The following is a 15,789-nucleotide window of genomic DNA, read 5'->3' on the forward strand; positions in this document are numbered from 1 at the left end:
TAACCAGTTTAAGGAAGAGGCAAGACCTTGGGAATGATAATTGCCAATGGTGTCATCCCTACATATAACTAGAGTGTACTTTTACAAGTCTACTGCTGACCAAAACTTGTCAACACCCTCGTAATGCGGGAGAGCACCACTCTCTGCGGAGAAATGTGGGAGTCAACCAACGTAGTATATACCTTTGAATGTACCCAAGGGACGGGTGAAGTCCTCAGCAGTTGCTACATAGCTCTCACCACTAACACTATGATTGTAATCTCACTGCAACCAAGAGGTAATATTCCAATAATATGTGGACTTCCACGACTGTAAACCAGCACTGTAAGAATTATTAGAAGGTACAGAGATCTTGCACAAGTAACAGAAGCCGTAAGAATAAACCGACAACGGCCTGCATTAAACAAATATACAAAGGAAATCTTGACTTAATCCTCCCTTTTTCAAGGAAACCACAAAACATCCGTGAGAATCTGAAGAGAGAAACGAGCAACAGAACGCGCCCGAATACAACAGAACATACTGACAATATAGAAAATCAAAACTACTGGCGAGGGATGGGAATCAAGCCCTCGCTCACTCCCTTTGTTGCATGCCAGGAGACGGGGCGTGTCCAGTGGAGCACTAGAAATGTATAGACTATGAGTGGTCAATAGAAACTTGCCGACAAACAAATTCCTCATTTCAGTGATGTCAAATTTTATACTTAAGGATTAACTGTCAAGTCTGCATGTTGTAATGTAAACTGTTCATGTCAATTTGTAATTTAGCTCTGAAGACGCCACTGACAGAAGAAGAAGCGGTCTGCCGGCTATAAGTAGTAAATGAAAGTGATCACGAATAATCTCTATTTTTCTGAGACGCTTACCTGAGGAGAAAAATATAGGTTGATTCAAAGTCTAAATAAAATAGTATTCCTTGCAAATGATGCCATTGACTTCACTTCAATAGAAATAATATATGTGTGTGTGTGTGTCTGTGCGTACACACGCACACACACACACATACACAATTCTATTGAAGTCAATGGCATTTGCAGAGAATACCATTTTATTTAGACTTAGAATCAACCTATGCTCTTTTTCTCGTCGGGTAAGCGTTTCAGAAATATAGAAAGATTATTAATGTTCACTTTCATTTATATATATATATATATATATATATATATATATATATATATATAGATATATATATATATATATATATATTATATATATATATATATATATATATATATTATGTATACAACACACGCACACACACACACACATATATATAATATATATATATATATATATATATATATATATATATATATATATATATATATATATATAGTGACGAAGTGCCAAGTATCTGGTTCCTACACTTGTCAATCATTAAATGAGTACCTCACAACAGCCAGAGACCTGAACCTTCATCACAAGTAAAATACGACTGAATACTCTGAAGGCAACAGTGATCCCTTAAACAACTTACCAGTATTGTAGAAAATCAGATTAAGTTCATCAAAACAGGTGTAAGGTAATCTTATATGTAATTAAATTAATTAAAGGGCATCACTCCATCAACAACTTTAAAAGTCTAAGTATTTCCCTGATTTCAGAAGTAAGTACTTCCCTGGTTTTAACTCACTTCAAGTAAATTGAAGGAAAACAGCTCAATTACCACTCTATGTTTCTACCTAAGCATAATCATATAATTATATATACTGGTGAAAAAGAAAACACTTATAAAAACGTTAAATACAAAAATTTATTATCAAACTCAAAATTTATAAGTGAAATTCACAATCTCAGGGAAATTAACTGTCACTTGAAAACAAAGCAAAGTTTAATTAATTCTTGAATTAGTTAAGCAAAATTAAATCAAAATTAATTTATCACAAAATTGAAGAAAATGTATACATTTAATCAAAATTCACAAGTGTTAGGTAATAACTAAAATTTGGAAATTAATTCACAAGTGCTAAACAACACTAAAACTTGAAAAGAATTCTAAGTAAATGCAAATTAATTCACAAGTGTTAAATTCAGTTAAATGTGCAACAATTAATTAATGAAAACAACTAAGTCAATTAAATTGTGAATGCAAATGAAAACACAGAAAAACGTGGAAAATAAAAAAAAGATTGTAAAAGCACTAATCACACAAAACATAAAATAAAAATACACACTTCAATAAGAAAATGGATAAATTCACAAAAATCACTTCAATAAGGAAAATGGATAAATGCACAAAAATCACTTCAAATGAAACAAAACACAAAACACAAACATTTGCAATGTATAAAAACTTAAACTTGTTTCATGAAACACTGTAACTATTAGTTGCAACTAATAGATTTATAGTAACACTTTACCTTGGTACCAATTTTCTTTCTACTGCAGCTTGTTAAAAAAATGTCACCACACAATTCACAATATTTCAAAAAATAAAAATAAAAGGCGCTGTTACACACTAGTACAATGTTTGTTCAGATTCCACAAAAAGCACTAAATAATACTAAATAACTAAGAAATATCAAAACTGAAATCTACAAGTTACGAGTGACCAATTTACGTTACATTAATATCAAGTATAGAGAGAGAGAGAGAGAGAGAGAGAGAGAGAGAGAGAGAGAGAGAATGTCTGAATGCCAGGGATTCAATGTCTGTAATGAATCTCTCTTACGGAAACTAAACAGTGAATTTCACACAAAACGTTTTGGGCATGCGAAAGATGATTCAATCTTTCTAGAAGCTTCTAATATGACGTAACTTTACAGAAAAATCATGAAATCTACACGTGGTTATCGACAAAGAAGTACGCGTATGAAACAGAAGTCCCTTATCAGACGTGATAACAGGATTCCTAAACACAACGGAGATTTCGAGATCTCTTAATCTGAGGTGATGGCAAGTTGTGGAAACAATACGGAGACTTCGAGGTCTCTTAATCTCGAGGCGATGACATATTAAGAAAACAATTTCTATCTTGGAACGGACAAAGTTAATCTTTCTCTCTTTTCATTCTACATTATATACTCTTTTAAATTATGTTATGCAAAATTTGAACATACATTTTCAGACATCCTATAACTCTAAGCTAAATAAGGAATCTGAAAATGTTGCAAAACTCTTGTATATAACATTTCATACAGTCAAATAGAAGATATATGCGATATTAAAGTAGCAGCAGCCTATAATATATATATATATATATATATATATATATATATATATATATATATATATATATATATATATATATTTTAAATAATGTCTGTGTTTGTGTAAAATTACGTTCCTACATATTTGAACGGTCTCCTTACAGCATCATCGACGTTCTAAATTTTTCAGTAACCTAAGCATAGATTTAATTCATACTAGGTAATAGTAATCATCGATAGCTTCACCACCTTTGACAAACATTCGTGAACATCCCTGAATATTGCTTTTATCTGAATCGCTTGAAATCACTTTTGTTGAGGATACCAGGAAACAAAGTTTCTTCAGCACAATCGATTTTTCTGGTCGTTTCTTTAGATCTGAGGGCGGACGGACGAACAGACAAATCCGGCACAACAGTTTTCTTTTACAGAAAACTAAAAGAGTGATTAACTGTCCCTTCAAAATAAGATAACTGTCAGTTTCTTAAGTATTGGGGAGTTAGTGAAGGTTGTACCGAAATTCGATATGTTCTCGAAAGAGGATGATAGATCCTAAAAGCAAGGTGAGCAAACAAAGTCCCGAGATGCTTCAAAACCCGAGTGAACTTTATCTCCTCTGAAATTATGGGACTTAAGGGGCCCTTAGATATACGGGAACATAGGATTTATAACCCCGAAGAATTCCAGGAATTCGTTCTTTGTGTGTGGGAAGCTTCCAGTTTTGGAATAGATTTGCGAATTTCATTGCAAAACCCTCGCCTAAGCCAAAAGAATCCTTGCTCTGAGCTGAACTAAATCCTAAGTAACGATAGCAAGTAACCTTTTGTTTTTTTTTTCTTTTTCTTTATGTAAATTACAGTAGGAAAATATATTTTAAAACAAAGTCTTATCAATACTATAGACAAGGAAAGAGAGTGATTAACTGTAAATGAACTGACTTTACAAATGCTTTTCATACAATATTAAAATTCTTGCGGTTAATTTTTTAATCTGAGATATGTGCATTTTTTCACTGCAAACTGAAAAATGAAAATTGACAATCTGCATGTGTGAATGCGGGGAAAATTTTAACATAAGCATCATATCAAGCTATAATTTTCCTCAGAGTAAAAGAAGTTATTTTGTTTTTATCTTGGAAATTAAAAATCGGTTTTGATATATTATAAACATAGACTGGTAATTTTGTACAAATTTCTGTTGGAAGATCATTGGCAGAGTTCAATTCTGACATGATTTTTATGAAAATTAAACTGAAATGCGTAATCTCATTTTTTATTGATTTTGTTGATTTTCTTGACAGGCTTGTATTCTAGGAATCAAGAATGTTACTTTTTATTGTGGACAAAATATTAGAAAATTACCTGACAAGTCTCCCTTCATCCAACGCCAAGTTTGTTTTCTCTGTGCAGTAGTGTTAAACCAGTATATAAAATACAGATGTCTTAAGTCCTCATAGAAGAGAGAAGAGAGAGAGAGAGAGAGAGAGAGAGAGAGAGAGAGAGAGAGAGAGAGAGAGAGGAGAGATGAGGAGAGAAGGGAGGAAAGAGAGAGAAGAAGGGAGGAGATGAGAGAGAGAGAGAGAGTAGCAGGAGGAACCGCGCAGTCACATTTCTGACAAATTGGAGTAGGGGAACGAACATTTCCCTATCAAGTTCCAATAGCACTTGCTTCTCAAAGATATTTTTTGTTGTCCTTAATTTTCGTTTATAAGTTCTGGGAGAATGAGAGAAATATCTTCAAATGGGTCCCGTAATGATATTTGCCTCACAAAGATGTGGTTATCCTCGTTAAGAATAGTATATTTTTTTCTCTGAATTGGGGCGGGTGGAACCAAAAACTGACCATTTTCCTGATGAGAGGATGACATTCTTTTCTAAGGACACATAAATTCCACCTTTTAAGAGGCAAGCCTGTCGTAGACTTCGGAATGAAATCAGCGACTTTTCTTACTTTCGCTCTTTTGTCTACAAAATTGAGCCTCATAAGAGCGAAAACTTGCTAGGCCCATTGGCGGTTGGATCGAAAAATGAAAGGGTCGGCAAAAAAAGACGCTATTTTCGGTTTTAAAAGATTATATAAAAACAATCAAGGTCAGATTGAATGACTGTCGAGGTGTCATGGTCAAGAGCTACAACGTGAAAGCCTTAAGGCTAAGCTGAAAGTTTTCTAACATCAATCTTTACGGTGATCAGTGTGTTATTGACTGGTGCTTATGTTTGAAATTCCAATAAGATATTTTCATGTAATGCGGCATAAAGACGACGACAAATGAACTTTGGAAGTCTATTTGGGATGAGCATTGTACTCTTTGGCACCCACTGTTAGGCCCCCGTCCACGCGGTCGAGATTTGGTCGACGAACTTTGTCCGATGTGACGTCAGAAGCGGAGAAACAGCGAGAAAAGTCAGAACTTTGCCGCGGTTTCTCCGCTTCTGACGTCACATCGAACAAAGTTCGTCGAGCAAAGCTCGGCCGTGTGGACGGGGCCTTAGTGTCCGGTATCAATTTTGCTCCTGGTTTAAAACCTTGGCACTCTACCTTTTGCTTGCGATGTTGGCTTTCAGGGCTTACTAAGATCCACACAACTATGTCCCGTTAATTTACTCATATTTTTATTTTATTTTTAATATTTTAGATTTATTTTTTTTACAAATCTACAGCTTAAACCCATAACCCAGCGCTCAACCCTCCTCTTTTATCCGGGTCTGGACCTTCTAAGTACTCTGTCCTTTGATAGGTATTTGTATGGGGAAATTTTTTTTTTCTTGTCTGACAAAAAGATTTGACTCAGAGCACCTCTGCTTCCTTTGTCAGAAACTCACAGATTTGAAGCGTAATTTCTGTGCATGTAATAACAAGAGACTTTTGATTAGATTTGTTATTCCCCGAAGGAGCGCTGCCACCACGCACTTGTCCTTCTTAATTAAACTATTAATGTGTGTTATTTCAGATAATGAATGGAATTAGTTCCCTTCATTAGGACGGACGTAATAACTTTGGACATAATAAGCAGGTGCTGTCATAAACCAATTATAGTTGCCGACATTCATTGGTTCCTGTTTGCAATTATCAGCAAACTCAAGTATCAGGGATCGTTAGAACCGAAAGAGTAATGGCACATAAATGTATAGTATTTAAATTTATATTTTGTTTGCATTTTATTGAATAACAATTAGTGACTTATCAATCAAAATTCAGTATAGCTACTGTGATTAAAGACTATTTTTCATAATATTTCGTTTCGTAACTGCTATTTCACCTACTGCAGCCAAGTTCAGGAATTGATTTGTTTTGTCTCTTATCATAAAAGAATTTTTATTTGCTCCTAAATCAACTTAATCTTCAGTCTTCGCTAAACACTGCTTATTCAGATGAGCTACTATATTTGACTAATTCCCTCTATTTTGCCAGTTTGAAATAATTTTGTTTTATAAGCCGTTGTGTAAAAGTCGTGTTACTTATGTTTTTGTGCAATTAGTAGCACTTTATCTTTTAATATGTTATTTTCTTTTATGTGGACGTTTCTTTTAGTAATATCTGTATTATAGTTCCGTAACTTACAAGGCAAAGGTAGTTACACATTTCTCATGCGGAACACACTATTCATATATCTATATGTATGTCATCAATATAAACACTTGGGCATATAAGTAGATACAAATTATATATATATATTATATATATATATATATATATATATATATATATATATATATATATACACACATACATATGTACATACACGATTGTGTATGCGTATGTAATGTATGTAGATAATATATATATATATATTTATATATATATATATATATAATATATATATATATATATATATATATATAAATATATATATATATATATATATATATATATAATTTACGCATGTAGTGATTTAAGTTTATTCATGAAATTCTTTAGTAATTTTTTATGTCTCTCCATAATTCATGTACTATTCCTTTCCTCTTAATCTTTACTGAACTGATATTTGCAAAAAACCATTGAATGGATATGAATGCTTGGAAAACAAATAGAGCTTCCTTATCATCATTGAACTACTGGAAGGTATTTACTCGAATGTAAATGATTCCTGTTTTGTAGGTTCTTATGTACCAAAAACAAAGATAAAGACAAATTTGTATTTCACCTATCACTCCCTTCCTTTTTTTTCTGTAAAAGAAAACTGTCCGTCTGCACTTTTTCTGTCGGCGCTCAGATCTTAAAAACTACTGAGGGTAGAGGGCTGCAAATCGGAATGTTGATCATCCACGCTCCAATTATTTAACATACCAAATTGCAGCCCTCTAGGTTCAGTAGTTTTTATTTTATTTAAGGTTGAAGTTAGCCATAATCGTACGTATTGCACTGCAACACAGTCCACCACCGGTCCGTGACAGAAAGTTTCATACAGCATTATACGCTGTACAGAAAAGTCGATTGGCATTTTTTATTTGTTTTCTTTCGTCTGTAGTTGTGTTGATATAAATGAGTTGCAGTAATTCCCTCGCTGGCAGGACGGCAATGATAGCACAGGAAATTCTAGAGGGATCATTAGGAAGGAGCGTCTCATTAAATATTGTAGGATTTACTTTTTATGTTGCGGATTTCTGTGTGTGCTTTGCCCTGTTTCTTGCTTCGTGGGTAATTTGGTCTGTTTATGGTTATGTGCCTGTCTGCCTCTCGATTATTTTGACTTAAAAATTCTGTTAATTATTTTATTTTTTATGTATTGCACTGATCTCTCTCTCTCTCTCTCTCTCTCTCTCTCTCTCTCTCTCTCTCTCTCTCTCTCTAATTTTATCAGTCCATGTCACGGTTTTGTCTTCATAATCTTAGTTGAACGTTACACCCCCCAAAAGTTTTTATTTTTAGCATAAAATTTATCATGAAGCTCAAGTAGTTCACATTGCTTACTGTTACTATGTCTAAAAATGTTTATTGTTAATATGAACCAAAATCAACTCAAAACTCATTTTCATATCATGTAATTCCTGGAAGTTAATTCCGGCACACGAACAATATTCTGAACAAGACTACCAAATTGCTAGCTTGATTAAAGTAGCTACCTTTTGTGGTGTCTTATTTGAATCTCGAGAATATTATGTGCATTATACAGACTAGCTGACCTACCCGGCGCTGCCCGGGAAAACTGTAAATGAAAGGCTATGGGTAGGGGGTGGGACGAGGGAGGGGGAAGTGGAGGGAAGAGCGTAGGGAAAGGGAGGGAGACAGGAGAAGGGAAGGGGGAAGGGAAAGGGGTAGGGGGATGGAAGAAAAAGGGAAGAGGGATAGGGTGATGGAACTGGGAGGGGGAGAGGGATGGAAGGATGAGGGAAGATAGAGGGGGAGGGAAGGGGAAATTACTTTTCTGTATTAGACGAGAAGAATTATCTCTGCTGAATATATGCCTGTCCCCCTTTCAACAACAGTCAGACCTTTTATTGATTGTGTGAAATAAACTGCGCAGCAAAGCTTAGGAGAATCTTGCAGGGATCTGTCTTCAGCAAACTGCACGAATTCGTAATGGATTCAGTATACATGAATGTACTGCTAACTCACTGCTGTACTATACTTCAGAAACTCCAGCCTCTCCCTATCAGTCGCCTGTCATTCACAGTTTTCCTGGGCATTGCTGGGTACGTCAGTTAGTATATAGAAGGCTATAAATCATCCTCGATCAAAGCCCTATCCAATAGTTTTTGTTTGGTTTAAATCCGTCAAGCCGTTTAACAGTGATTGAATAACAGACTGACAGACGGATATAACACGTATTATAGTATTATTGTTATTTTTCTTACCCTTTTTATTCTCCCTAACACCCCCTCTGCTCTCCCTCTCACTCTCTCTGTCACACCCTGCCCAACTCCGACCCCCTTTGGTGCCATTGATATCTTACCCCCAGTATTCGATAGTAAGTCATATTTAGTACCTGTACCGAAAATCGAAAGTTATATTGTTTACTGTGTAAACCGAAAATTACGAATGATAAATTTGTAACGTTATGAAGTCTACGGGCTGAACTAGGCCCGTTTCGGGGAAGGCGCCCCGCCCCCTCCGGCGCCTTTTGTGCATTATGTTGCTTGAAACCCCATTATAACACTCTTAGGGGTCCCCACTATAACCCTGCCAAGTTTCATGCCCTTCGGACCAGCCGTTTGGCCGTGATTGAATGACAGACCGACGGACGGACAGACATAACGTCTATTATAGTAAGATGGTGCCAACATATTATTACAATTTTAATTTTGTGTTCATCCTTTGATTTACTGCGCGCTGCATTAGAGCACCTGACAAAAAAAAAATCTGTTTTCTCTTTCACCTGTTGTGTTTTCCTGGAAGCTTTTACCTCGCTTCTGATTTGGCGATGCTTGTGAACTGTAACCTCTGTGTTGGTGGTGGTCGGCATGAGCTTCCACTAACTCGATTAACTTCAAATGGTATCAGCTGCGGATATTTACCGTCAGAAAAAATCGAAGCGAACGAATGGAAAAAAGATAAGCTAGCTGTAATTAGCAATCGCAGTATAATACACAAAAAGATCCGGAAGATCGGTTTTATTTTTTCTTTCTTTTGTCTGGTCTGATTTCAGAGGTTTCTTTTGTCCAATAAAGTGGAAATGAATCTCCTTCACTCATCTCTATCCATTTGGCTCCTGCGACCATGAATACATTGGTAGTTTCAATCTTCTCTTTACACTTTATATGTAAGAAATTTTTTCTATCATTACTTGAAAACAATTCGAATGAGAATTGTCACCCACGGTTTCACGTTGATGCTAAATGAAACGCACCCTTCAGTTGGAAAATCCTTAGAAGTTTCTCGCTGATGCTAGCGACTCTCTCTCGCTCTCTCTCTCTCTCTCTCTCTCTCGTTTTGTCGAGTAAGCCACGTGTTCCATTATTTCCTCTAAAAACGTTGAATCCCTATATTTTAGCAATATACTGATCAGTGAAAGTTATATATATCACTATTTCCAAGAATATAAATATCTATTTATGACTAACGCTAATAAGTGGAAGGTATTCATTATCTTGGATTATGATTTTACGCACACGCTTACATATGCTAAATTTTTTCAATGTAACGAAATCCGGAAATGGTGTTTTCAGCATAATGAAAGCTAACAATTTTTTTTTCAACGTAATGTAAATTGAAATATTTTTTAATGACGGAAATGGATAACGGATTTGTTTTTCCGTGTTCTAAAAACTGAAAGTAAGTATTTATTTTAGTTCACAAAGCATGAAATCGGATATTATTTAGCATAATGATACGCATAACGTTGTAATGAAATCCTTTATCGTTCACATATTTTATAGGTTTACTTAATATATTTTTCTTTGATAATTATATATATATATATATATATATATATATATATATATGTTAATTATATATATATATATATATAATATATTATACTAATATATATATATATATATATATATATATATATATATATATATATATATGCGATGATTTCGTTAGATTAAGGTGTCTCAAGATCGCAGGACTTTTCTGTGAATGATTTTGTGCTGTAATTTCATGTGACCTCACCGATCAAGCTCTTGGTTACTGATATAGGATGTATAAGCATTTTTAGAGCCTGACTTTGTCTCTGAGGATAAAGAGCTCTTCCGTTTTTCTTTCGAATACTCAGTAACGGATCCATTGATGTTATGAAAGTATCATCATTTCCCTCCCTGTCTGTCTGTCTGGTTTCCCGGTTCTCACTAGATATTTCCGGGAGGCAAGGCAGTTCTTCTGTTGTGAATGATTAATCAATGGAGTTAGATAAAGCACTAAAAATTGTTTCTTATCGCGAAGACAACTTACTATTAGTACAAGAATTTAAGTAACGTGCTTTTAACTTCCGCAAAGAGTTTTCTCAATTTAAGTTTTCTCAATTTAAGTAAGTAAAAAGTTTTAAAAAACACCATCTTTTCGTGTCTATTTAAAGATTTTTTCCAGTAACCAAATGTAAATAATAGTTATCTTTTTTCATTAAAATCTGTACAAAAGTGTGTAATTGTCAGGTTGCCACTAATTAACATGTTCGATTCTCAGGCATTCCACTGAGGGGTTAGAGATGTGTATCTCTGGTAATAGAAGTCCACTCTCGACGTGGTTCGGAAGTCACGTAAAGTCTTTGGTCCCGTTGCTGAATAACCACTGAATAACCATGCGACGTAAAAACAAACTAATTAACATAAATACGTGATAAATGTACGTAACAAGAGAAAAGTAAAGATGGTATATAGGTTTTTGATTTACGAAATTTTGGTTGTCAAGCCAAGTACTGGGCACTCTCTGCAGTTCAGCGCTAAAGACAGTGAAAATAACACTGAAGTAGTTGGACAGCAAGGTAAAGAGATCCAGAACCAAAAGTAAATGAGGCACAAAAGGATCTAAAGGTGGAATTGAGAGATGTAAAAAAAAGATGTAAAGAAAGGAAGCGGGAATGGAAGGAAGTGAGGTAAAATGCTAAAAAGTGTTTACAGCTCGGGGCTGGAGGTCTTTGGAATGTGACCAAGGAAGTTGTTTGGTAAAAGAAGTAACCACCAAACATTAGGATGCATAAAGAATCTTGTACAAACAAAGGGGTTTGTAGAACACATTTACCTATTTTCTTTATTTTGTTCCCTTACCAAATGAAAGAACCCGTATAAAGTGTGAGAATTTCATTTTGGTTTTGTGTGAAGATGCCCAAAAACCTGATCTTCTCAACCCATTACGTACGTCTGATTTTTCTCTTTCCTTTTTTTTCCCTCACGGTAAAAACAGGAAAGTTTTAACATTCCACCGCGAGGAGACCGGGAAAGAATGCGTCGGGAGATTAGCCCTGGCACTCATGAATGTGATGAGTTGGAGGTCAATTTTCTTTCGATAGTTCTTTAAGTAATCCAGGTCAAGAAGAGTGCCCGTAGCTGCGAGGAAACTGTGACCATTTTTAGAGGAAGCGGGGATATTGTCAGATAGCATTTTGGATGAGAAAACCTTTTGTTCGTTTTATTTCTTTTATGATTTAAATTTCAGAATGCATTAACGTTTTTATTTTTATTTATCTTATAAACTTTATTAATTTAATATTTGTTTGATTTTTTTTCGTTTTATAAAGAGATGTTTGATTATAACTGACAAAACCACACGGAATATTCGTTTTAGTTAAAGTACCCTCGAACTGATCAAGCTTCTGAAATTTACTATTTTAAGAAACGCATCTTCTCTTGAGATAACTAATGATAGATTCATATCATTATCTGTTTCACTTGAAACTCGGCGGTTTCATGATTATTACATCCAAGTGCAGAAATTCTGCTAAGTGGTCTTCGTGAAGCAAACAGAATTTACCCACTGGAGGACAGAAGTTCTAACTGTTATTCGAAGCCAAAGAACAAGAATTAATTCCTTATCATGCTTAAGTGACTTAATTAGCAGTTTTCCGTATTTGGATCCAGTTCAGTGTTTATTCCTCCCGTAGCGGGTTAGTGCCGTCAATGGACCTCGTGCGGTGCACTGTAGGCATTACTTAAGGTTCTTTGCAGCATGCTTCGGCCCCTAGCTGCAACCACTTTCGTTCCTTCTACTGTACCTCCTTTCATATTCTCTCTCCTCGTCTTACTTTTCACCCTCTACTAACACTTAATTCATAGTGCAACAGCGAAGCTTTCCTCCTGTTACACCTTTCAAATCTATTACTGTCGATATCCATTTCAGCGCTGAATGACCTCATAGGTCCCAGTGCTTGGCCTTTGGCCTAAATCCTATATTAAACTCAACTTATTGTTTATTCTGATTATTTGAATTGTGCATAAGTTTCTTTTTTTTTTTTTTTAATGTTGTTGGCCAGTTTTCATGTCAGCACTTTCCAAAACTGCTCGAAGGAACCGTCCCCTTTGACTAAAATTGGCGATTGAAATTTTGATAACCTTTTGTGGATCATCTGAACTGCTTGGCCAGCTTTCCTTAACCTTGTCTTAGAGTCTTAGAAGGGAACCTTTGATATCCCGCTTTGTGCCTGAGTGTCTCATTCGTTTCAGTCTTCGTCTACAGAACGATAAAAAAAAACTGCGGGGCACATTTGCAAGCGTTTTGTCGTTCTTGGCTTAGAATTGATGACGATGCACAGCTATCAGTGCATTTATACTTTAATGATTTCCCTAATGTGCCTTGACTTTTGAATTGTGAAATAATTTTCCTGTGTCTTGCTCTCTGATTTCCCTTGGTCATTATATTCTGAAACTACACTTTCCATTACATTACCAAAGGCACTTCACTCCACATCTTTTTAAACTAAGTCTACCTTTCTTCATTGGAGACATTTTTATTCTTTAGTGAGAGGTTCTGAAGGTGTCTTGAAGACGAAGATCTTTTGCTTTAATTTAACTGAAGTAATTTTTGCAGGCTTCATTTATTTGTTTACAACATAATTTTCACTGTACTCTGTTGCCTTTTCATCCACATAGGATGCGTAAATTAATTAGGAATAATATATAGTGATAATGATGATTTTATATTACATTAAATGATAAATAGAAATTGATATAGTGAGTGTGTCTAGTTTATGAATATTTTTGTAAAGCCAAATGGAATTGTAGAGAGAGAGAGAGAGAGAGAGAGAGAGAGAGAGAGAGAGAGAGAGAGAGCGGATGCCTCATCTTATGTAAGACAAAAAGTGGGGAGGAAGCCTCATCAGGTATTCATGACATGCAAATTGGATTAAAATATCATAACTATTTTAATACCTCGAGGGATATGGACACCGATTTGTTTTGTAGATTTATACAATGTCTCCTGAGACTGATAGATCTTTTATTTCCGCCTTTTGAGAGCCTCAAAAGTCATTTTCTGTAGATTTATGCAAAACGATTAAGGTGGTTGTCTGTAATTTATGTATAGATAGGCCTATACACGCGTGTATGTTTGTATGTGAGAATGTATACGTTGGTCCTCTCTCTCAGCCTACATGTTAAGAATCTTTTCCCTTTCCATACCGTTCCTGGGTAAGAAGCCATCACTTCCTAGGTTTCTTTGTGATGTCACCAATCTCTCCTCGCCTATTCTCTCTCCATTACAAAATGATCTCGGAACAATTTTGTTTATATGTTTTCTTAACCTAACTTTTGCGTCCAAGTATTTGTCTTCGTTCAAAGTCGCTCATTCTTTCAGGAATCTGTACGTCATATTCGCTACCTTTTTTAATTCGTCCTCATTCAGTAAGGTAGCTCCTCGTTCGGAAATAAGTAATTGTCCAGTGCTATCCTTTTATATTCCAAATTTTACTTCCCGTTACTCGCTCCTATTCCATGATTTCTCCAGACACTAGCTCCGAATATAGATAGAGAAAAATATTTGTTGTTGTCACCTTTCTTTTCCATAAAAATACTTCGTTCTTCCTCTTGTTTTGCATACACATTGGTACGAACTCAGCCGCGCACACGCTCTTACCCTCACCTAATATACATACATGTGTACTGCCATATGTACATACATATATAGTTGTATATATATTATATATATATATATATATATATATACTATATATATATATATACATACATACACTCAGGTTTGATTGTTGTGATTAAATTTATTTTTAGATGCACTGAATCCATTTTTTGACAACATAATATGTCAACGCATTTTGCGAAATTATTTGCTGCAGCAGCCCCGAAGTAATTTCGAGAATGCGTTAGTCAGTCTTTTTAAAGGTTTTCTTCATATTACGGTAAGGGTTATGAAGACCTCTCGGCTTTTAAACTTATCTGAGGTCAGTCTAAAAGCTGTTAAAGAATAAAAATGGCTCTCAACTAATCACCTTAATGACTCGGAGGAGAGTTAATCGGGAGAGGTTGTTTTTCCAAGAGTTTCCTCATAAAGCCAAGAGGAAAATTTTACTCTTCAAGCAAAAAGGGAAAAACTGCAAGTTGTTAGAAGCAAAATTGATGGTTATTCCACAGTTCCTTGCTCTCTCTCTCTCTCTCTCTCTCTCTCTCTCTCTCTCTCTCTCTCTCTGTTTCTTGCTAAGTTTACACTGGAAAGTATCGTATTAATGAATTTCAGAAAGAGCGCTCTGCTTGTTCGTTGCATTTTGCTTAGGATTCTTTTTCATTCATAAATGTTTACAAAATTATTGATGCAGTTATCTTTATTTTCTCGACCTGCGTCCAAGAAAAACAATCTTTTTACGATCGTAATAATAAATTCTCTTCGTTTCTGGCTAATTACCGAAACTCGTGATATTCTTTTTCCTTGTTTATGCGTTGATTACGTCATCTATCTGTTCTTTAGCTTCATTATTTTTAAAGTTAACCATTTGATTATTAATTAGTATGCAAGTTTACCATTAATTCTCTTATTTTATATAATTCCTTCGTCAGTGCTTTAGTAACATTATTTTGATGACATGTATTCATACACTAAGATTTTTGTTTATTTTCCTGTTTGTTGATCATTACTAGATTTGCGTCAGCATCTTAGGAGGTGCTTCCATCTACAAAATTCCTAATTAAAAAGAAACGCCAACGAAGCCACTACAAAAGAAGCCGATGTGAAAATTACTTAGCACGTTTGAAACGAAGCTATATAGACGCAAACGCAGCCCGTAATGAGAAGAGACTAGCCGCCATGTTCCTCGAGCC

The sequence above is a fragment of the Macrobrachium nipponense genome, chromosome 20 (genome assembly GCF_015104395.2).
Source record: "Macrobrachium nipponense isolate FS-2020 chromosome 20, ASM1510439v2, whole genome shotgun sequence".
NCBI classification, from domain to species: domain Eukaryota; kingdom Metazoa; phylum Arthropoda; class Malacostraca; order Decapoda; family Palaemonidae; genus Macrobrachium; species Macrobrachium nipponense.